The sequence below is a fragment of the Tinamus guttatus genome, unplaced genomic scaffold (genome assembly GCF_059628265.1).
Source record: "Tinamus guttatus ecotype Peru unplaced genomic scaffold, ASM5962826v1 Tinamus_guttatus_pri_ptg000525l, whole genome shotgun sequence".
In the NCBI taxonomy this organism is placed as follows: Eukaryota; Metazoa; Chordata; class Aves; order Tinamiformes; family Tinamidae; genus Tinamus; species Tinamus guttatus.
In genome coordinates this window covers 1,250,345-1,274,379 of record NW_028289059.1, presented here as the reverse complement: position 1 = coordinate 1,274,379, position 24,035 = coordinate 1,250,345, and the positions used below count along the sequence as shown (strand labels likewise).

At 40.9% G+C, this 24,035-nt stretch overlaps 1 protein-coding gene across 11 annotated transcripts in view; it reads left to right on the top strand.

Moving 5' to 3' along the window:
* Positions 1-21,686: 21,686 nt before the first annotated feature.
* The window catches only part of EPB41L2 (erythrocyte membrane protein band 4.1 like 2), a 92,719-nt gene continuing 90,370 nt past the window's right edge, over positions 21,687-24,035 (top strand). For 10 of the 11 annotated variants that reach the window (XM_088533877.1, XM_088533873.1, XM_088533876.1 and 7 more), the window contains exon 1: positions 21,687-21,801. The gene's annotated coding sequence lies outside the window, so the exon portion shown is untranslated. The remainder of the gene's footprint in view (positions 21,802-24,035) is intronic. The other variant, XM_088533868.1, reaches the window with a different exon arrangement.

The window sequence follows — 24,035 nt, the reverse complement described above, 5'->3', positions numbered from 1 at the left end:
TCAGAGGTGTGAGAAAAGCTTTGTGCTCTGGCCCGGTACAACAGCCTCTGGCAAAGCATCCTGGAGCCCGTGCAGGTAAATTCAATTTCTACTCTCTGACTGGAAACACTACTGTTAAAACAGCACTTTGCAAAAGCTATACTAACCTCCACCCATCTGGAAGAACGTGGTGATCCTCAAAACTTGCCTGGATGGCACCTTGTGCCGTATGCTCTAGGTGTCCCTGGTGGAGCAGGGGAGTTGGACTAGATGATCTCTAGAGGTCCCCTCCAACCTCAACCTTTCTGTGATTCTGTGTGAAGACTATTGCTAATGCTGCAATGCTCATGTGCTCCGAAAACTTCACACAGTATAGGCTTTGGGACTCTGCCAAGTTAGGGTCTACCTAGGAAGAAATAATTAAGTGCTGTTGTTTTATGTTTCCTATGCAAAGTCTGTTTGTATTTAACCAGAAATGTAAAACAGAGAAACAGTGAGCTTTGAAATATCCTTCCAAAGCATTATTCAAGGAAACAGTAACTTATTGCCTGAGAAGAAGAAGGGTCCCCAACCTAAATAAAAACGAAGGAACTCATTACTGATGTCGTTTCAGCTACCACACACACCTGGTGCAATGTGATCTGGCAACCACTTTCTGCCACGGAAATCTGTTACTTTTATTGGATCTGTTTGCGCACATTGCGCTGAAGGTATTCTCCATCCCTGTGCTGGTGACTCAAGGTTTTAATGTATCAAGTCACAAGGAAGAACCAATTTAAAACTCCCTTCTTTTCTTTTCTTTTTTTTTTTAACCAAAATTAAGTCAAGCATCTGCATTCTGGAGCCCGCAAAACATTTAAGAAAAAAAATACAAATAAACCAAAACATCTAGACACATTATGGCTAATCGGAAAAGAATGAGATTTTTAATTCTCTCACCTTACACATTTTTTTTTGCCTCTAATACGTTATCTCTGTAAGTACTTACTCGATTTTCCAAGCTCTTTCTGACCCATTTTCAGTTCACACATCCTCACAGTAGTCCTGAATATGCTGCAAGACCTGAAAGAGAGGACACCATCAAACCTCTAGAGATTTGGCCCATTCTGTCCAGCTTCCAGTCTGACTCATAAGTCAGCTGTGCGCCTTTGGCATGTATCTAATAACTGCTTAATACAGTTAGGATAAAGTGAGGAAATGGCAGAGAGAATGTCTCTGCAGGCCTCCAGAAGAACTGTAGTTCATTTGGTCTTACCACAAGACCTATCTGGTCTTACCACAAGCACTTGAACCCATATAGGACAGAAAAGGGACAATCATCTATTTTTGCTCAATTTCTGGGTGATTTTCATATAAAAATGGAATTGGTCAGACATACTTCTATGTAAAAAGATCAATCTATAATTTTAAATACATAAAGTAGTTTGGAAAATTTTGGAGGAAGTGGGGACTACATTAAATGCACTCTGTCACAAAGCCTTCCTTTAGTCGATGGAGTCAGGGAATCCATGAAATGTTTTGACAAACTCAGTCCAAAATATTTCAGAATCAGATATACCTACATTCAGTTTTGGCCAAACGGTATCATGATTTGCCTTGTAACATAACGTTATGACAAGACTGCTCTCTACTTCGTACACGTTTCTTAAATCTTGCTTATCATTATGTAGACTAAAAAAGATATCTCAAGCATCAAATTGCAAATGGTAGACAAATTAAAATAGCAGACAAATAATACTATAGCACATATTGTTGCCATTTTGCTCTGTTTTGACACAATAGTAACGATGCTCCTAAGAACAGCCATCCTCACTAGGCCAGAGCTGACTGAGCTGCATGAATCTTTCAAAAATGGGTGAAATTACACTCAGGAAAAGAAAAGTTTGTTTTATTTTGTGGGTCAATCTATAAGAAGATGCTTGAGGGACACTCAGTAAAAGAAGTTGAGTTTTCCTTAAATGATGTGATATGGCCAGGACCTGTTGGTCCGCTTGAGAGGAGTAGGAGCAGCAGAAAAACAAGGTAAAAGAGAAGCTAACTGAATTGCCAAAGGAAATGTTGAGCTGCACTTCTGTCAAACCAACGTGTGCACCTACTGCAGAAGTTGTAAGTGCTGGACTGGTTTTGAATGACTCCAGAGGCTCACGGGAAGTACCACTAGATACAACAACTTGTCATATCCCTGTCATTCGAATGATAACTGGGGAGATCTCAGAGCAAGAGGGATGAACCAGATAGTGCCCAGTGCCCTGCCATGAGAACTGGCAGTCTGAGGGCCTTTGTCCTTTGATAAGCAGCCAACGTGCCCTTGATTTCCTGGCTGCTGTGTGCCTTATCCCTCCAGCTCCAGGCTCACTGAATACGCTGTTTGCATTTGCTGTCTGAGTGCTTCCAAAAACACCTATTGCAGTCCAGCTTCTGCCTGGTGCCTGAAACTGCTTTCACCCAAGTCTGGAAAGATCCAAGCCCCAGAAGCAAAACACCGTCATTATTCCTGGTGACTAGTTAGTTTTAAATGAGATGACGGAAGTTCCCTTTCTTTCACCTCTTTTTTTTTTTTGACTCATGGTTCTGCCTTTTTTCTAATGATTCCTTCAGCATTACCCTCAGAGAATTTGTCTTACTCCTTCCTACCTTACGGTGTGCCCTCCTGCCCTATCCTGTTTCATCTAAAGCACAAGGTACCATCTTTATCAAAATCACTCTCAGATCTCTCCCCTTTATATCTGCTTTCTTCTATTAAAATTAATATCTCAGTCTGTCTCTTTGACATTTGCCTGTGGACATCTGCCTGGCTTTAAGGCCAAGTGCTGTATCATTAAATAAAATCATTCCTCCTTCCCCATAATCTACTTTTCTCAGTCCCTAAGGGCTACAGTTTCTTGCCTGTCAGTACCTTTAAATTTCTACACAGCTTGCTCTTCTGTAGTCTAGCAAAAATAACTGAGGTGTCATGATTTTCAGTCTTTATGGTTGATACTTACCTAAATTGTCTTTCATTCAATAGAGAGAAGTTTGATTTCTCTCTCTGAATGGCATGTAATGCCAACTTATTTTTAAGTAGGAACTATTAGTTTGCCTGCAGGGCTCAAGAGAAACACAATCCAGACCTTAACAACGGCCTTGATTACTGGAACTAGCCAAGTATGGCTGCGTTACCGTAGCTGTATATCTAAATTAATATCTTATGCTTCTTACATAATTAGCACCAAAAAAAAAAAAAAAAAGCACTAAAGAATTTGTTCTGCTCCCAATGCCATGTTAACTAATTGGGAAGCAACTCAAAAATCTGTGCACATCGTTACACTGTACTGTCTTCCTGTGTTCCCTCTTAGGTTTGAAAAAAAATGCCTTAGAACCAGCTAAAATACAGCATTATTCTCCTTTAAACTCCCACTTACTCTAATGTTGCAAGAAAAAAGATCCCAAACAACAATAATCCTTGCAACTGCTGACCTAGTAATACACTAAGACAATCTTTTAAGCTGTTTAACACTTGTCTTATAGCTCTCTTCTATTTAAGTATATATCCTAGTTTATCTCTAATGGAGCCTGCCTGCTTTAAAACTGAATAAATAACAAAAATATACTTGCACTATCTAATGAAAGATTTGAGCAAAGCACTTCTCATGTGGTAAGTACTATTAGTTCAAGCCCTGCGGAAGAGCTAATACCTCTTTGTAAAACCTGGTTTTACGTTCTTTCTCCAAATTACTGGTACACCACTTAAACATGAGCCTATAAATAATATCGGTAAGTAATATATCATAAAGGACATGTCATTCTGCAAAATCCGATTTATGAATCGTTGTATATAAAAATAAAAATATACATAAAATAATATATAAACATATAAATAAATAGATAAAAGGAAATATGAATGTTTTCCCTCCATTCTGATGACACTGGAATGCTTAGTAAGTCCATTTCTGGCAAAAAGGGTGTATACTGAGCATGACTATGCTGGACATACTGTGTCAGTCTTTTACTTGTGTGAGTCTTTTCTTGCTAGCAAAATGTGGTTAAATCCTCATGCTTCTTACTAAACAGTCACTGTGAAACTACTAAGATGCAGAAAGGAAACAGGGCACTTTTCAGAATACCAGGGCAATTTCTGCCAAAAATACTGTCCTCTTGGGATGAGAAAAAGACACTGTTGCCATTATGTGTTCCTGCATTCAGCCTGTACTGTAAGTTAGTCTGACAGTAAGCAAACGTTTAGCTCAAGTACATTTACCTGAGTTAGGCTATTACAGTTTCTTTACTATGTTGAAACATCCAGGTATAAACCAGAAGACAAAACAACTAAATAAGTTGTTTGGAAAACACATTTTTCCTTCATAAAGACTAAGTTGTACTAGTTTTAACATGTGAGTGTAGCTCCACTCTTCTTACTGAAAGAAAAGGAAATTTTGCCAAAATGAGAACTTCATCAGCAGGTCTTGTACATTGTGAACCAGCACATGAAAGGTCATTAGGAGCTGACTGAGCAGAACACTGTGAACAAAGGCTGACAATTCTGCTTCTCTCTTTCCTTGTGTATCTTGCCAGAGCCTATTTCTTTTCTTAGGCATCTAAAAAACATTATTTTTAATGCTGCCAAACTCCTTACATTTTTAGTGTTCATGTTTACCTGCACTGTTAATGTCATCTTTATGGAAAGCAGATTGTGTTCATGTATACCGGTTAAAAAAAAAATTGCCAGGACTATTTAAATATTTGCATAAAACATTTGCATAAACTATGAATGTAAATATGGGCACAGAAGAAGACCAGGTAGTTTGTACCTTAACTTATTTCTGAAAAAAAGCCAGGACAATTTGATCTTTTGGGCCTGTCATACGATAGTCCTTCCATAGTTATGACTGGAATTTGTACTAGCAGGGGAGATAGAAGCCGCAGATAGTGTTTCACAGGTAGTACTGCTGGCCCAGCACAAACTGAGCCACAGCTATTGGGCTGTAAGCAGTGCCAAGTTGTTGAATTCGCTGGATATTTTACCCCTCATGTCAGTAGGGCCTGGATTCTTGCCCTTACCCTGTGGCTGCACAAGATGAAATTGTATCCGCTCTACAGCAAGGACAAACTCTCTAGTATCTTCAGTCAGGACAGAATTTCACACTTCAGCAGTAGTTGAGAGTTTCTTCCCTTTTGGTATTAAACCTAGTTTGAGTTCCAGCTGCTGCCCCCTTTCCCACTGCAGCTGAGCACATTTGCCCCTGCACCACTGTGGTAAAGGAGATGAGAATAACTTACAGGACTTCATTTTGGCTTTGTTGGTCTAGCTCATTTGGTTTTGTTAGTCTAGCCTAGCTTACGCTAGGATCAAAGCACAGCTCTTTTCATGTAACTGATGTGGATGCAAAGCCTAATACAGATTTGATCAGGTCAGGAGCAAACATGGAGAATGGAGCAGGTGAAGGACTTGAGCTGGCCTTGCTACCAAAGCAATACTAAATGGATTTACAACCTCAATGTGTAAAGTAGCGGGGACACAAGGGGAAAAACATTGTGTTCTTTTAATGATAGATGAAGAAAAATGAAAGTGAAAATTTCAAGGTAAGCACATGGTGCTTGTTGGTTTTTCACTTATTTTACTCTATCCTGAAAAACTCCCCACATAACCAGTGACCAGAGACCGTAGGTATTCTGATGCCAGAGGTGCCGAGTTTTTAAAATGTGAAAGCCTGCGCTGGGAGATATTTGGTAGCCTCGTGTCCTAAGGGTCATGCAGCAACTGCGCTGTCCACCATCGCCCTTCAGCTTTTGAAGTCAGTGACCAATTTCAGCCATATGTGAAAGAGGATAGTGATCTGAAAGACAATTAACGTCTTACAGGCTTTGTGAAAAATCAACAGCTGGCTAGAGGAGAAAGGAAAGTAAATCTTTAACGGGGAGAAAGGACAGGCAGAGCTCAGCTGCTCTCCTTTCTCCAGGTTAGCTCCAGTACATGCTCTGCTTTGTCTAGGGCAGGTGTCACAGAGAGGGCGACCTGAGATTAGTGCAGCGGGGAAGGACATTGCATGAGCAGAAAACAGATCTTTACCCAGCCAGGCACTGTTAGTTGTGCTGCTCACAGGAAAAAAAGAGCATAGTTACCTTATTAACAGCTACTGAGCATTTTCTGACAGAAGTATCTTGGCTCAAAGTCCTCGGGAAATGAAAAGAAATGGGTTGATTGGCAGTAATAAAGTAAAAGCAAAATAATTAAAAAATAAATTACTTCCTCAATAGCTTGAAGGAAACGGAAAAAAAAAGAAAAAAACTTTTTTTTGTTCTCCTGCTTCACTCTGTACTGAATACTGGGTTCCCAATGCCCTGGCACATAACACTGATAAACAAATAGAATGTGAGATCTCATTTTTAATTATTGCCCCCCTCCTTTTTCTTTTCTTTTTTGTTTGTTTGTTTTTGTGTTTCTGAAAGCCAAACATAAATAAAAGATCCTAAATCTGGGCTTGCACAGCAAAATCTAGGTGTCCACAGCACTGAATTCAGCGGGCTTCATCCTCTCTCTCGTTACTGTTTCTCTTTTTTCATTCTGACTTTTGAATCTGCCCTGATGCCCTGGCCTGACATAGCAACTACATCAGGGAGAGCGAAAACAGGATAGGCTTTCACTTTTGTCTGCAGCACAAGCTTGCATTCTGTGCTTGGGAGGTTTTCAGAGGCTCTTTATTCCATGTAATGTTCCTGGAGTGGAGAAGCGTATCTTTTGTTCTTCCTTATAAAGGGATATTTTTATACACAAAGATATACAGTACACTGAATTACAAGAGTTTTTATGTATTGGAATGTGAGGCTTTAAGATAGAAATTTGTGGCAACTCTGTTATTTAATCTTATCCAAATAGTTTAACTTCAAAATCTTTAAAGCACAGATGAATCAAAGCCTCGAAATCCATCCAGCGCATCAACTAATTGGAGTGACAGGAAAAAATGGAATGAGACTCTTAATTTAAACAGATTTCACTGCTAGCATGTTGAACATGCAGCCTGCCTATATGTGCTAAGCTGTATTATCTCGGTATACATACGTATGCCTTTATATACTTGCAAGTAATCAAAACAAAGGACAGACGTACATCTTCTTTTCAATTAGAAATAATTCTCTCATATTTAAAGATATCTCTTGTTGATTTAAACTTAACTCCACATTTTCTCTATGAAACTGTTAATGTCCAAAGTGTTGAAGCATGTATAGGTCTTCTGATTCCTTTAATGTTGTTTCTATATTAGATAGCCAGATGGTTGAGAGCATTAATACTCTGTACTAATCACTTAGGAAGTCCACAGAGTGGTGCTTTCAGAATTAGACCCACAGCTACTACCATCACTCTTTTCACGGGAAGCAGCAGACACGATTCTAACTAATTGCATTTTTTGAAAATACATCAACACTGAACGAATTATCTAAACAGAAAAAAGACAGATAAATGTCATTCAGTGCTAATGAACAGAGGTTTTTTGCCCAAAGGAAATAATTGTTTGTACAATTATCAGAAATCAACGTGATGTTATGCTAGAGTATATACCCACATCATTTTTTTTTTTTGCTTCTTTATAAATATTACAAACAGGAGAGAAATTTGCACAACTAAGTTACTCTGCGAAGAAAAAAAGATCTTAAGAAGCAGGTAATTATTTAAATGGTTTCCTAAGTAGCTGATTTTTAATCCTGTACAGACCCATTCTTTGCATTGGAAGCTTTTCCATTCCAATGGATATTTCAGCAGAAATTTTCTTTTTTCCCATATAAATGTCAAATTTTAGATTGGTATACATATTTTTGTGTTTATAACTTAAAAATATTTCCTTTTGGACAATGTATTGCAAATCTGTTGGCCATATTTTATAGAAATGCCAGAGGAACTTTTTTCATAAATCTTATTGCTGTCACTTCTACATAAAAATGAAAAAATATATATTTCTTTGTGAGTTTTATTTTTAAGGTTTTTATAAAAACCTGCCCTGCAGACCCCAGCCCAGCTGGCAATCGAGGGAGGCCGCACTAATCAGCACTCAGATATGGCAAGGAAGCAGACTGCGCATGTAAACAAGCCCTTTGCTGAGTGCTCTGTTTTGATTTAGTGATAGCACTGATTGGCGACTGTCCTTTCAGCAGAGGAACAAACAATCCACTTCAGCCTATCCAACCCTTATTAATTGTAAACACGTTAAATAGTAAAGACAAAGCACAAAATTAGATAAACTACAAAGGTTTATAACCTACTCCTGGGTTATGTAACAGGGCTGCTCTAGCAACAGTGTTCAAATAGCAGCAGTGCTTTACACCATCTTTAGAGTAAAATGAGCATCTTCATTGCCCTAATATTTGTAGGACATTGTACTAATATTGCAAAGATGGCAGACCTCAGAGAATCCACCTGTTTATTCAGCAGTATTCTTCAGCTTTACCAGACCAATGTTTATTCAACATTTCTGAAATGTTGAATTTCAGAAATTCAACTGAATTTCAGAATTTCAAACTTTCTGAAAATCAGGCCAGTTAAGTCTGAGAACAGTGATTATACAGTGATTATACAGAACAGTGCATATATAGACATTATTTATATATATATATATCCTATTAATTCACTGTGTAGCTTTCCTGTTATTATGCTTAATAAAATTAATGTTTTGAATGCCGCTATTCAGTTACAAAATTTAATTTTTTTTTCTATTCTAAATCACTTACTCTATACTGAGTATCACTGAAGACTCATTAATTACATTACCATGCAATGTGGTGTTTTATGAGGCTTCCTAGTGAGCCTGAAGCAAGAAAGCCTGATTTTAACCTTGAAGGACTTAGTGGAGTTATTCTTAATATGCACAAGTACATTAAAAAACAAACACTAGCTCCTGAAAAGAATCAAACCAGCCCTCAGCACATACTACTGTTGCAGCATGTGTTTATGAAATACGCTTGAGAAATAAACAAACCATTAAGGATTCTCTTTAAAATGAGAGCACGGCATGCACATGCAAAGGAAGAACATGTAAACAAGTTGTGGAAAAGAGCAGCTGTACACTGTTCAGACACAGAGGCAGCCTGCCTGAGGGAAGTTTAGATTACTGAACTAACATGTCAAAGATACATAGTCTGTTCACATTTATATCATGAGTTTCTGTGCATACTGTGTGAAGAGCGTTCCTCCAGCTTCTACGGCGTGTGGGATTTCCCACTGTGTGCCACAGTCATCCTCGTGATCAGCCTGAATGCTACAGTTCAATTTGCCTAGAAATGTTCTCAGAAACTCTGGTAAATGCCACATCGGGTACAAAATTAAACAGGCTGCTAGAGAAGCCTCCCCAAGGTTCCATCAAGCCAACAGAAAAACTGCCATTAACTTCAACAGAGGTGCTACTGGATTTGCTTTCAGAGGCACCGTTATCCCAGCATGAAATAAGTCTTTGCATTTTTCAGTGAGTAGAGAACACAATTCAGTGCTGTCATTCTTAGATTCAGATGGGGATATTTTTGCTTTGTGAGGCAGGTTTCCCATGACAGTTATGCAGAAAAGCAATGATCTGATGGAGTGAGAAGCGGAGAAGAGACGGACAGATAAAATCTCCAGACATACTGATAAAAGGAGGCTGGAGATGCATGCAACACAAAACTCATTTGTTTGACTTAACTTACCTATGTTTGGTTGCAATAGTGACAACAGTAGCTGAGGGAAAAAAAATTACAATTTCATCCATATCCGTAGGAAAATAGGAGTTCGATCTTGTTGGCTGTATTTTAAAACCCAATTGTAAAGTATAATACATACACATGGAAACCACCTGAATGCCTAAAGAAGCAAAAAATGCATTATGTAAGAATAGCAACAATTTGTCAATAGTGAAATTAGTGTAAGAGCTGAAAATGTACTGCAATAAGTGGTTCATTGTCACTAGGTATTCACTTTTGTACAACTCAGGCTTGCAGTTTCTCAGCGGGTTCAGAATCTGCCCCTTTTACTTGCTATCTGCCACACGTTATCACGGCTAAAGATGTAATGGAGATTAAGGATTGAATTCAGTGCCAACAATCAGAGATGATAACAAAAATGTGAAGTAGAAATGTTAGTGAGGTAGAAATATTAAGGGAAAGCTGTTTAAAATAAGGTGCCCAGGCTGGGCCCTGAAAGACTGGACACACAGGGTTTCCCCCAACAACTTCAGACATAGTATTTTCTTAAAGAACTTAAGAGGAGTGACAATATCAATGTTTGTGAGGTTCGCAGGTAGGCAGAACTGTAGGTGTGTGTTGCCACATGCTGACATCAGTCTCTTGTGAAGGTGTTTGATTGTCTTTTCTCCCTGGTACGTTCGTCTTACCATCTTTCCACAGCGCCCCAGTGCTTCTCTCTGGGTTTTGCACTCCTGCACCCCACTGCATTGCCAGGGCCTTTCTTAAGGAGCTGGAGGAGACAGTTGAGTGCTGCCATCCTTGGGTAGATCTGGCCCTTGGGCCTATTTTTGCATTTGTGGCGGTGGTTTCCCATTTCAGCTATGCGCCATAAGATTTGGCTGATGGAGTAAGACAAGGAGGAGAGAGCCTGCCGCAACTCAGGACACCAGGTGCTTCAGACAGAGATAGGAAGAAGTGCTAGGGAAATGGTGAAGGATTCTCCCCTCATTCTCCTGATCTTGCATTCTCTACCCATTGTATTTCCTCCAGCCTGGCATAAAAAGGTGAAGGAAAAACAGACTGCATGATGCTTATGGTAGGGAAAGGAGCTGACAACAAATGACATGAAAGGAATTTGCTAGGTCTGGCAAATGTTCTTCCTTTGGAATTAATCAGGACCATTTGTAAAAAAAGTCCCATGCTTGCCAGAAGACTACAAGTTGCATTAAACTCTAGCATAAAATAGGCATAAAATAATTTTTTACTGATTTTCTACATCTGTGTTGAACAAGTCTGACAGTGCGTGAGATTACAATGTTTGCTGTGAGTTAAATTCCATAAGCTCTGCAAAAAGTGGATAAATATGGTGTATGATATAGCAGAACTTCATCAATCCGCACTAATCCAAGGAAGCCTGAGTGCAGAGTAGGGTGGATTACTGGCAGAGAGGGCATTCCAGAGGAAGTCAGTCATATCTCACTCACCTACTCTCATTAACACAGTCAATCAGTAGAAAACTCTGTAAGCAGCACTGATGTCTGTATCAAAGCAGCACTGATATTGCTATCATTTATTTTTTCCAAGGTTGTAGCAGGCCTACTTGAACAGAGAATTGTGCTCATGGTCTCTCATGAATTAGTTCAAATACTTGGCACAAATTTCCTGTATAGGCACATGAAATCAGATTAATGTTAGGTTACTTTGTGCATATGGAGTTATCAAGGAAAACTAATCTGTTGTAAATGCGACTGAGATGGATATACTTTGTTATGTGGGTAAGCCACACCTCAAATACAGACATTTGTTTCAGAGACTTTCTGAGGAATATAGCAGAGAAGTAAACAAAAGTGTCTTGTAAATATTCACTTCATTTTTTTTTTATGCTACCATTTCCACTAACCTGAAAGCTCAACAAGACTCCCTAACACACACAAATCTGGAACTGCATATGGGATAATTGTTTCCTGCCTGTCATGTAGCCAGCCACATACATTTTTAATAGGAAAGAATTGTATAAAACTGAACTACTGCTCAATGTCATATAGACATCAAAGTTATTATCATGATAAAATATCTGTACAACAATCATTTTAATTGAGCACCTGTAATATTTCAAAATCTAAAATTGAAGCTGGGTCCAATATTGCTGCTATCTATCTGTCATTTTTTCAAGAAGCAAAATATTCAATCCATGTTGAAAGAAAGAAGGGTGTGAACCTCTTGACTATAGGTCAAGCAAATTTTAAATTATATTAAAAAATGTGAATCTTCAGTGATTATATGAAAATGAGAATCACAGATGCCTCAGCAAGGTCATGGCTTGCTATTCATTGTATGCATTTTTACGCTAAAAAGTGACCTGAAGAAGATACTTAAGATAGATGATTTTAAAGAGATTAGACCTCCATGATGCATGTCTTCCCCTCAGCACTCCATGGGTTCATACAACGAATCTGTGCATTTGAATGTGTTGACCTTTGTGAATATAGTACTTGTAATCTGGTAGCAAATTCTTTGTAAATCAATGCTAGTGTGAAGCTGTTTAATATTCACTCTTTTTTTTGAGTATGATTAAAACAATCTTATAGAAGTGAAACTGTACCCTCAGATTGATTAAAAATGGAATATTCATCTCATCTTTCATGAGAAGAGCAAAATGTAAGAGAAATTGATGCTACCCTTGAACTTGCTCAGATATACATACTAATAGAATTAATTTCAGATCAGTAAAACCTCTAATAATCAATCCTGATCTTTCCATGTGAAGATAAAATACTCTGTGGATGTTTAATGATATGGACAAATGCCCATATAGGAGTAGGAAGAAATCATCAAGCTACTTTGTTCCCTCGAATTATTTTGATCTAAGCTCTGAAAAGTAAATGGTTGAGTCATGCCCCTGAGCTATATTTCAATGCCAGAAAAGGGGATACAATTCTGGCTCCATTGCTGTCAAGGGAGGATGTTTTTTAGTGATGCACTGGGGACAGTATTTGAGCTTTTTTTTCTCCTATATCAATTAGAGTGTCGGGTGGAATATCAAGAATTATAGACATCAACATAAGTAAGACTTTTTGTTAAAGTCATAATTTTCTGACACATTTCCCGACAACAGCACACATGGCCCTTTCTCAAGGAATTTTCTATAAATGGCAGCACTAGAAATCCTTGTGGGCAAAACTAGTTTCTGGCTCTGCAAATGAACAAAAGAATGATCTGTGTACATAAATGTCAGCAGTACTGGGGTCTTAGCAACTTTGGGCCAATCAATACAAATGTAAAAACCCAGTTAGAGGATAACTTGTTAATAGTCAGGTTCCCTGAATCAGCTCTGACTGCAGGATAGATGGGAGGCTACAAGCTATTCAAAGAAAACATTGGAAAGCTGCTTGCCATTTAATGATTGCATTAATACCATTATCTACCGCCTAATCGATGCTGTGATTGACAGCTTTGCAAATCAGATTAGCTTTTAGCTTGTTTATGAGAGTAGGGTGGCTAGGAATGGAAAACTGTGTGGGCCACAATTTCTGGCAGATGAACAATGTTAAAAAAAATCACTGATATCGTAAATTAGTTGTAACAAGTATATCTCAAAAAACATTAAAATGACCCCTGTGATTTTACCCACATCTTCCATCACATCACTCAATGCTGCTTGCTTTTGAGAGGGGAAGTTCCCACCCAATTACATCATAGTTTGTCTTTGGCTACAGTCAGCTACATATTTTTAAAACACTGTTGTTTGTTTCATAACTGAACTCTTCACCTTCAGATTATATGTTTTGTTGGGGGGGCTAAAGGGGAAAAGCCTGCTAGTGGCTTAAACTTGGCATCCACAGGCTCAGACTTGGGTGGGCTGCATTCCCTGCTCTGGTTACACCCTACCTGGAAGCCTTGTATGGTAAATCACTTGACTAGCTTAGCCTTAATGTCATATCCTGGGACATGACCGATAGTTCAGAGGTGCTGGAAATGTGTGCTTGCAAAAAAGCACGTAATTGTAGAAAAATATGTGGATAAACTAAGACAGGAACACTGGGACTGCACTGACAAAAGGCAGATATTTGGAAGAAATAAGAAGTGATGAAGTGCTACAAAACACACCTAACATGCTATACTTCCAGTTGACACTTTTGTATGAATAAAAGTAAAATCCTTGCTAATCAGGAAAGTTTAGCTTATACTTACATGCTGACAACCGCCTGAACAGTCCTTTCAACTTCCTCATCATGTACAAATCTATTCCTTATTAATTATGTTTTCTTGGCTCTTTGAAGGACTTGCACAAATGCGGAAATCCAGCCATATCATGAAGAAGGTGGAATAGAGTTGTTGTCACACTGGTATTCGTGTAAGAAAAAAAGATGCACATGTAAATGTCTGAATCTTCATAGCAGCAGAGAAAGATATTGATAAACGAGCAATTATTTTGCCGAGCAATTTTTGGTCAAAACAAGCAATTGTAGAAGTGCGGCCAAGTGACGTGGATTTATTATCACAGTTATATAGAAGCCCCACTTTTTCTTTTATGTTTTCCATATTAGCAACTCCAAGGCAGGGCCAGGAGACAATTTTCTCAAGGTCTCTAGGTAACTGATAGGATGCACACTGCTGCCTCCTTGCTTCCAGACGCCTTGAGGAGCAGCCAAGAAAAGTCGAGAATTTTATTTAGGCACAGAAATCAGGATTTGAGCTGCTTCTAGTATGCACTATTCTCTGAGGAGAAGTGAAGGCCAGAACCACAGATCATAGAATCATAGAATCATAGAATGCTTAGGGTTGGAAGGGACCTCTAGAGATCATCTAGTCCAACCCCCCTGCACACGCAGGGTCACCTAGAGCACGTGGCACAGGACTGCATCCAAGCGGGTTTTGAAGATCTCCAGAGAAGGAGACTCCACAACCTCTCTGGGCAGCCTGTTCCAGTGCTCTGTCACCCTCACTGTTAAGAAATTTTTCCTTAAGTTCCTATGGAATTTTTGATGTTTCAGTTTCCGGCCATTTCCTCTAGTCCTATCAGTGGCCACCACTGAAAAGAGACCATGACCGTCCTCTGCACTCCCTCCCTTGAGGTATTTATATACACTGATTAGATCCCCTCTCAGCCTTCTCTTCTCCAGGCTGAACAGGCCCAGCTCCCTCAGCCTCTCCTCATAGGGCAGATGTTCCAGGCCCCTGATCATCCTTGTAGCCCTGCGCTGGACTCTCTCCAGCAGCTCCACATCCCTCTTGTACTGTGGAGCCCAGAACTGGAGATGGAGATGGAACAGTTAGGAATGAGTAAGTGCTTTTTTAATGTTTCTTTTCCATTAGAGCTGTTACTGTGGTCACCCCTGTTTGTTCCAGTCAAACGAAATGGGAGATGACCTGAGCCAAGATACTCTGTGGCCATCACTCTGCCTTGGGAAAGCCATCTGCTTTAGAAGATCCTCAGCACGTGCCCCAGACAAGAGCAACACAGCAGAAGCTGAATATATACTTCTTTAATTTTTGAAAAATGTTTTAGCTTTTGAGAAATGGGCAAGTGGTCTGCATATGGTATCAAATTTGTGTTTTTTCTTCTTTACTGAAATTAGTGAGGAGAAGAAATTGGTAAGTACCAGCTACTTTTATTTTCCCTCCAAGGGAAAGAGATTTGCTAATTCGATCTTCTGCCTATGTTGTGAATTCCTGTTTTTAACTTGTAACTGATAAATTTCAAAAGTTTAGCTGAAAAATAGAGTAGTAAAAAATCAAAACATTTTGGTAAGTATCACAGAACTTAGAGAGATATTGTATCCAGGACTTTTACAGGAATTTGATTTTACTCCTATTTCCATAGCAGTATTCTGATACATACTCTGATTTGTTTGCCTTTAGCGCAATAAAAAGGCCAAGTCTCCCTTGAAGAATTGAGGGATTAACATGTAATTGATCTAATCAATCAATGCCATCCTGTCTCATTGAGGGGTCTGTCAGAACGCAAGATGCTCTTTCTCTGTTAATGAGTTATCTACTCACCCTAGAATACTGCAATAAAATGACTTTGAAGAATCCCGGGGAGGTGCTAAGTGTTTTACACCATGTAGTAACCAGCCTTGGTTCTTTGAACTAAGTGGAGTGGTAGGCGGTTGCCCACAACTCGGTCTCAGGCTCTTTTGCTGGATGATTTTTAGAAATATGTCTGATCAGATATTACACTGGTGGCATCAATATCCATTTTACCTTTGAAGAAAATGGATCAGGGCTGGACCTCAGCCGCCTTGGTACAGCTCTCACAGAGCTCCTGTAGAACTATAAAAGGTCTCCCTCAGCCTATGTTTTTCGAGATTGCATTTAGCAGCAGCATAAAAATTTCTTTCAAATATGTGAGAACCATCGATAGCAGTTGTCATCTGAGCGAGAGTTCTTTCTGACACAAGCCCACTACCACTCTGAAACTGCAAACTAAAATTCCAAATAAAACCTTTACCTGCAAGAAGAAAACAGATCAGAGCTGTCTGCAGGTTTCTTACAGCACATATTCTTACAGCAGGACTGGAGATCAGCGCCACAGGCACATGTACCCATTTTATCTGGCCTTTCCACGCTCACATAGATGTCTCAGACAGAAAATATTCCTTCTAACCCTCTCTTCTTATACGTCTGTTTTTTGTCCCACTGTGTAAGACCAGGCCCTCTGTTTTATCCTCTTTACAAGGTGTTGATTCTCTCATTCCAAGTTGCTTTCCACATTACGGCTTTACGCCTAATCGTTGCAGCTAGTGTATATGTGCCAAATTTATCCATCCCAGCTTCTGATTTGAGTAAGACAAGCTCCCTCCATCAGAACCCAGAAGCTTACATAAGCACTGAAATAAATTGGAATCAGAAGCATTTTGGAAAATAACTGTTAACACAGATGTTAACAGAGATTATGTTTAAATTTAGAATTATCATCCTTGCAGTAGAAATCCAAGATATGAGGCAATGATGTTTTTACTAAGTTACAAAAGACATTCACATCCTTTGCTATTCTTAATACTACTTCTTTCCCGAGGCCTCCATTAGTGAGCATGGTACAGCTGCCAAATAAGTGAATTATTCTGCTTTGCTGATGCCTTTCACCCTCTACTTCATTACTACACAATAATGTTTCAACTACATTTCTTTTGGCATAACTGATTTAGAGTCCTGGCTGGGCTGCCAGGTTGGATCTTTCCATGTGTTGTGGATGTTTGCTCTGCATCCCAAATCTAGGTCTTCAGCGACACTTGCCACTTACCCATGCCAATACCGGTTAGCCGCTTCGCTAGCCAGGCTGCAGCAAGGCCGAGCAGCCGCAGCAAGAGAATACGTGTCTTTCACATCAGCAGCCACTTTGAACTACCTCTTCGATTTTGCCATTCAAGAAAATTTATGTCGTGGAGTTAAGTTTGACATTTGACATCACTACAGAATGTGGGTATAAAAGATTAGAACTTTACTGCCAACATATTTTTCCCCTCATATTTCCCTGTGAGCACAGAGTTTAAACAAAATCTATTTAGCTTATCTCAAATACTGCTTGTATGTTCTTTTGGATTTTTTCTTTTTTAATCGTTAACACTGGTAACTCCCCAACTCCTCTTGCCATAAAAGAAGCAAAGGTCCATAAGGCTGCTTTTCCTTTCAGAGGTAAAAAGATAAAAGCAGGCTTATTTTCTTTAATGGCATGGTCTGACAGTCAACATCTCCCTCACAGAGGTGACATGTCATGGCTTGAAGACAATCCTCAAATCAGTGTAGGAGTAACCATAAACAACCTTGGCAACTCAAAAGATGTGCTGGCAGTAGAGTCCCTTCACTCGAAGCATCTGCGGGTCTCGAATCCTAAGTATTTCAGAACCCCATAATTACATATATCAGTTTATAACTAGCATATAGGACCTGTCAAAGTGAGATTATTGCATTTGTCCCCTTGTCAGCAGCACATCTGGAGGGTAAGAAATCTCCCACCTTCACATCACAGCACTACAACTCGTCTCTTGTTTTGGGCAGCATCTGACGTGTCCAATTCTGAGGCCACAGGGGCACATTAAAAACCTTGCCCAGGAATCACACGTAGTAGCAACATCGGCTGCTGCGATGCTCAAGGGCGCCTTTCGCAGGGCTTGACGCCTGCGAATGAGTCGTGTAACCCATCGTACTACAAATCTGCAACTCATGTTACCCAAACCCAAACGCTCCCATGCCAACAGATCGAGACACTAACCAATAAGAGTATCTTGGTCCTAACTAACTTCTTACAGTAAAATTTTAGGAAGCATCCATTTTCCTAGACCACACTTATATGCTCTGGCATATTTTCTATTCATTATGCAAACTATTTTCACTCACTTTTCCAATCCCTTAAAAAAGAGTTGGACCTTGTTGAACTGCTCACAGATTGAACTTTGGACCATATATTTCCAAAAGATTCCTTTCCTTTCCAGAAAGCAACCTTCTATAAAAAAGCTATATTCAGGAAGGAAAGTCTCAGTCTTTCACGACAAGCTTATAACTTGCTCGTTTTTTTGACTCATTAAAAACCACAATGGCGATTCTGAATAACAAAAGAATATATCATCTACTGCCAAATCAAGTTTAACAGTAATTGGTTGCACTATTATACCAGGCACAGATTATGCAGTTTCACTGCTGTTGTGTTTATGTGGCAAAAGCATTAAGCAAGCAGCCGTTTTGACTGCAGACTTCTCATCTCTACAGACAGCAGCTCCAATGTGGGGTTCGACATTTGCCACATTTACATTTAGATGCTGCAAACTTCACTTCTGTTAAACACTGCTTTGGCTATATCAGCACTTCCAAGAAATTTCACATAGCGAGTTCAGCAACAGAACAGTTCTTATCATTGGGGCACCTACACAAAATTTCGATAGTACAAGGGGGTGGAGAAGAATATGCAGAAAGCAGATTTATGGCGTTGCTTTGGTGCTAGAGCTGCAGCAGTACATTTCCTTAAAAATAGCAGCCGAGAAAAACGACTACCCAACATGTTGTAGGCAGAGTTACCTAGACTTCATTTGGCTACCCAGATGTTTCTTATTCTGCTTAAGAAATTGTCTATATCCTTTTACCCCTTATGCCATGTATGTCCTTTTACCCACAGAAAGAGTTAAGGAACAGCAACTACCAAAAATCTTTTTTTTTCTTTTTGCCTTTTTTTTTCTATTTTTAAGGAAATGCAACGCAGCTCCTTAAACCCAGATTGACAGGCAATTTACTATTCCAAAGCTATAAATCTAAAAAAAAAAAAAAAAAAAAAGTTGTCATCAGGCAGCAGATTTTTTTCTGGAAGCAAATGGCCCGAAACCAGGATGAGAAGAAACATCTAAGTGAATAAATCTTACTGGGGGATTGCTAAATGTGGTCTGCAAGAGCAGTGCCTTAGTCTGAAGAAGCAAAAGAAGGCAAATCTGAAGCTGCTTTTTAAAAACTTGCTGAATTTTCTAACCTAGGGAAATTTCACTACAGACATTCCCATTGGTTTAAGCAATATTGGGAACCTTATTGAAGACAATATTGTTGCAGACGCAGCTGTTTTCAGTACTGTGCCAATTAAACTTACTCAGGCTGATGGTATTAAATGCTGGCAGGCACACAAGTACTAGCAATAATAAGGAGGAAAAAAAGAAAAAAAAAAAAACAGAAAACAAATTGGATGGTGTAAGCTCAGGTAACCTTAGAAAGAGCAGCACAGAGCAAGTGTCTCTGTAAATTAAGCCTTTAAAGCTTAATGTAGTAAAGTAGATGCTCTTTTTCTGAAGGCACCTGAGGCTGCTGCATTATTTTCTTGATGAGTTGCAGCATATTCTGCTATCATTTCTTTGTGCTCAGAGACATTAAAGCATCTGAGAAATGAGATGGGAAGGACTGCGTAAACAGTTTTGGAGACTATGCTGCATGTAAAGAGAAGCTAGGGGTAAAATCCTAGCCCAGTTGGTACTATGGTAATTGTAGCATCTGCTGTTTAAAAACAAAGAACCACAGTAACTGATTTTCCTGAAAAAGAAAAATGATACTGCATCTCCTCTTTGAAAGAGTCAAATGTCTTTTGATGCTGTTTCTGAATGTGAAGCAGGAGCTACTGAAAAAAGCAGTAATTCTATTTAAGTTATACCCTATAATAAAATATTAAGATTACAAGATTAAACAATGTATGTAGAAAATGCCAGAATTAAAACCATTTGTGTACATGAATTATAATTTTGCCTTTAATTATCGGTCCCTAACCTCTTTCAGTGCATGCAGAATGGACAATGCTGAATTAAGCATGGATATCTAATACTGCTTGTTCTCTGTTCATTGGGGGCTCATTGCCTTTCTGTGTGCTTACATTAATTTCTTTTAGCAACACTGCCATGAAGTGCAGGGTTGCTTTTAGTTCTGAAATACCAACATTAAAGAAAAACTACTCATCAGTTCTAGATGCCTAACAGGACTTGATTTTCTGAGTGTTAAGCAATATAAAATATGCAGAAAATATACTGTAAACTGCCTCTTGATTATAGTTTTAATAGTAAGCCACCCTAAAGCAGATCCCAGCATACCAAGACAGGCATTGTGAAAACACAACTTGGTATTCCCCAACCGTATTAAAAATCCAATTCAAGCCATCTGGCACATAACATTACCTAGAAAATTTTGGTAAATAGAATTTAGAGGTTTTAAGAGTTAGAATTCTCTAGAAAACACTCAGCAGTCTTAGTCGTGATCTGACTCTCTTCATATTTTTTTTTCCAAATTCTTTCCAATTTTCCTAGAAATGACAGAGGAATTACACAGAAAACAGACACAGAAAATGCACGGCTCTGCTTCAAATCAGAAGGTCTATTGTGTCTACTACAAAACAACACAATTCTGTGCTCATATGAGGATGAAGCAGGAGATCTCTGGTTACCTTTCAGTTATGCACTAAAGGTATGAATTGAAAATGTACAGGCAGTTCAAATTGTGTGCTGAATCCTGGAATCTCGGCGTGACTACATGTGACGTAAATACTTACCGAGAGATCAAAGCTAGACGAGGCCTTGGTCTCTTAAATAGAATTTTTTACATCTGTTAGTACTATATTTCTTCTCTAGCCTTTCATTTCTCTCTTGTACATGTATGCACAATTTGCAGGCTGGATCCCCATTCCCTCCTCACAGCATAACAAATCTTATTTCTCCTTTGTCACATTTTGATAGAAAGCCCACGTTGTTGACCCTGAAGCAGAGCCATCTTTTTGTACGCTGGAAGAAGCATTAAAAGGAGAACAAAAAGCCAAACACACAGTTGCGGGGCAAGACAGTTGCCCTTCAAGGGGAAGGAGCTGCGGGCACGCTGGTTTTCCTTCTCCAAGCCCATCAGCAGGGAGCATCCACGAAAGCACCGCAGGCCTTGAAGAAACTGGGAAGGCCTTTGAGAAGCAGCCCTGCTCCAGGCACCACGCGTGCAGGTCACCAGCACAGAGGAAGGCGCAGCGTGGAAGGAGGTCTCCAGTCCAACCTCCTGCTCTGAGCAGGGGCTGCCTTGCGGTCAGAGCCGGTGCTCGGGGCCGTCTCCGGTCTGGACTGGGATGCATCCCTGGAGGGAGCCTGCACAACTTCTTTGGGCAGCCGGTCCCCACCGTGAACACTTCCCCACGCCCAGCCTCAACCTCCATTTCCATTTGGGCTGGCTGTCTCTAGGCCTCCCAACATGTCCTGCTGTTAAGACTATCTACAGATCGGCCACCCTCCTGACAACCCTAATGCAGGTCCTGGGGGCTACCGCAGAGCCCCCCAAAGCCTCCTTCTCTCCAGCCCAGTCCCTCGGCCTCTCCTCACAGGGCAGGTGCTCCCACCCTCGGCCACCCCGGAAGGTGCCGCTTGTTTAGCTATGTCATCCCCGAGCTGGGCACGGCACCCCGACGCGCTCTAACACCCAGGGAAGGGGGCAACAGCATCGCCCGGAGCTCCCGAGCCAAGTCTCGAACCCGTGACCTTCCGAGCAGCCGCGGCCGCCGGCGAGGGACGCGGGGGCGACACCCACTGCGGCGACTGACGGGCGGCGCAGCCAATGGCGGGGAGCGGGCTGCGGGGGCGGGGCCTGCGGCGGGGGCGGGGCGGGCGGCTCCCTCCCAGGCGGCGCTGACGGCTCCGCTCGGGGAACTTCAATTTCGGATGCGAGGGGCGGCGGCGGCCGTTGGGCGCGGGGCGGCCGTTGGGCTGGCAGGTAGAGCCGGCGCGGGGCGCGGGCGGGCGGGTGGCCGTGCGGGGGGAAACGGGCGGCCGTGCGGGGGCGGCAGCCACCGCGGCCGCGGGGAAAGGCGCTGCCGCCGGCGGGGGCAGCCGCTCGCCCCGTCCCGTCCCGCGGCGCGGCGGGAGCTGCTCTTTTCCTCGCCGCGTCCCTGCTCCCTGCGCGGCTCCGGCCGCGGCAGCGCCCGCTGGCGACGGGGGCGGCCGGGCTGCGGCTGGGCGGGCTCCGTGCCGCCGGCGCGGGGCTCCCGCGGCCGCCGCGCCTTCCCTCGCGGGGCTCCCGCTTCCTGCCCTCATCTGCGAGGCGCGGGGGGGACCTCCCGCTTTTCTCCTTTTCTTTTCCTTTTCTTTTTTTCTTTTTTTATTTCCCAAGGAAACTGCGGGGTTTTGTGAGTCACTTTCCCACGCAGTAGCTGAGCTGTGCTCTTGGTAGAGCACTGTGCGCTTGGTGTGAATGCTAGGGGAGGAAGGGAAGAATTTGGGCTTTTTCAAGTTTGTTTCTTTTTTTTTTCTTCTCTGTTTGTTTATTTTTTCCTGGACCATCACTCTTCATTCTGTTCATACCACGAAATTTTCTTTTTTTTTTTTTTGCAGTTGCAAGATAGCAACTGCAGGCAGAAATTAACTGACTGGGACTCTATGCTGAAGCTCCTTTTCACTAATTCCGTAGCGGTGCAAATAAGGAAGATTATACTTCCTAAGTTTCTAACTTCTTGCTTTCTCTTCGGGATTAAAAAAAAAATCAGGGTGGCATCCTATTTGTGCTCCTTATCTGCTCTTTTATTATGTGGCCTGCCTTTCAAGATGTGATGACCTGGCTTCTGGATGAACAACACGCACTAAGCTCTTTAAACAAATTGAGACGTTATTTATAAATTTGAGTCCAAAGCTCTCTTCCTATCATTGTTCTTTTGTGGGGCTTTGATTACAGTGCAGCAAAGTGTCACCGGTCTCTGAGCAGCCATAAACGCTGTGGTACCAATTTTAGGGCAGTATTTTTCTGCAGATCCTACTGGGTTGAAGTTAATCCCTCTTGAAGTTAATAGTATTGTGCATGCATGTGTATGGCTAGAATGGGCTTAAGGGAGGTTACGCTATAAATCATCTCTGATTGACATAAAAGGATTTGGTTCAGGGTTTTCTCATCCGAATGATTATAATTTCCAGAAACAGCTTCTGAAATGAAGGCATTGGGAAGGAACGTGTAATAGCCAAGTAAGGAGTAAACTTAGGTTGAGATGCTTTGATACTGGTAACAGATAACAAACAGTTCAATGGGGACATTCTTTTTCTTCTTGTAAAGCTGTCTTAAGACCCACTTTTAATTAAAACCATGTAATTTATGGCTTCATTTGTCAGTGATGTATAGTACTTCACTTAGCTTTACTGCCTCATTTTCCTTTCTGCTAACATGTGTGCTAGCAGAGCATTAGGGAAAAGCGCTGCGAGGGCAGGACTCTGCAAACTCGCCCGTTGGCAAATTCTGAGAAACTTGCATGTTTCCAGGCTTGGAGCGTTTCAAATGGCAAATTACTGCTTTCATAGGGAAAAATATCAAAGAAACAAACCTACATCCTTTGGGCATGCTACTTTTAAATCTCAAGCAGAGATAAAGTCAATCCTTACGCTATCCTATAGAGACAACTAGTTAAGAGAAGAGCCCCTGCTTGGAGCATGTTTAGTGCCACCCTATGTTACATAGTAATGGCCCAAAAGGGCATTGGGCTGAAGCGTCTGCTCTGCTTGAGGCTCTTCTGCCCAACAGGTTTCTATTTCTGCTTGCCATGCCACCTTCTGCCTGGCATTGCCCCTCGCGGTGATAAGTTGAGCTGTTCTCTCTTGCTTGAATTTCAGCTTTCTGCTGAGCTTGATCCTCTCGGAGCTTAGAATAGGTCCTTCCTTTCCTGCTTTTTGAAGGTTGTGGATCTCTGGTTTTATCAACATTGTGTATCCGTGGTGGACAAGCTTGTTTTCTAATTAGCTCATTTGAATGCTCAAAGACCATCAAAACTGCAAGTTCTGCACATAATTGTATTGAAAGTGGAAGAGAGGGAGAGTTCCAAGTTAACAGCATGGCCCACACAGAGTAGGCTTATTGGCCTCCTTATTCTGGAAATCTACCTTCTGTTCCAGCTCTGATTTGATGATGTTTTCAGCAGTTGCAGTCGATTCATAAGAAATTTCTGATTTCCCCTAACTCTTTATATGATT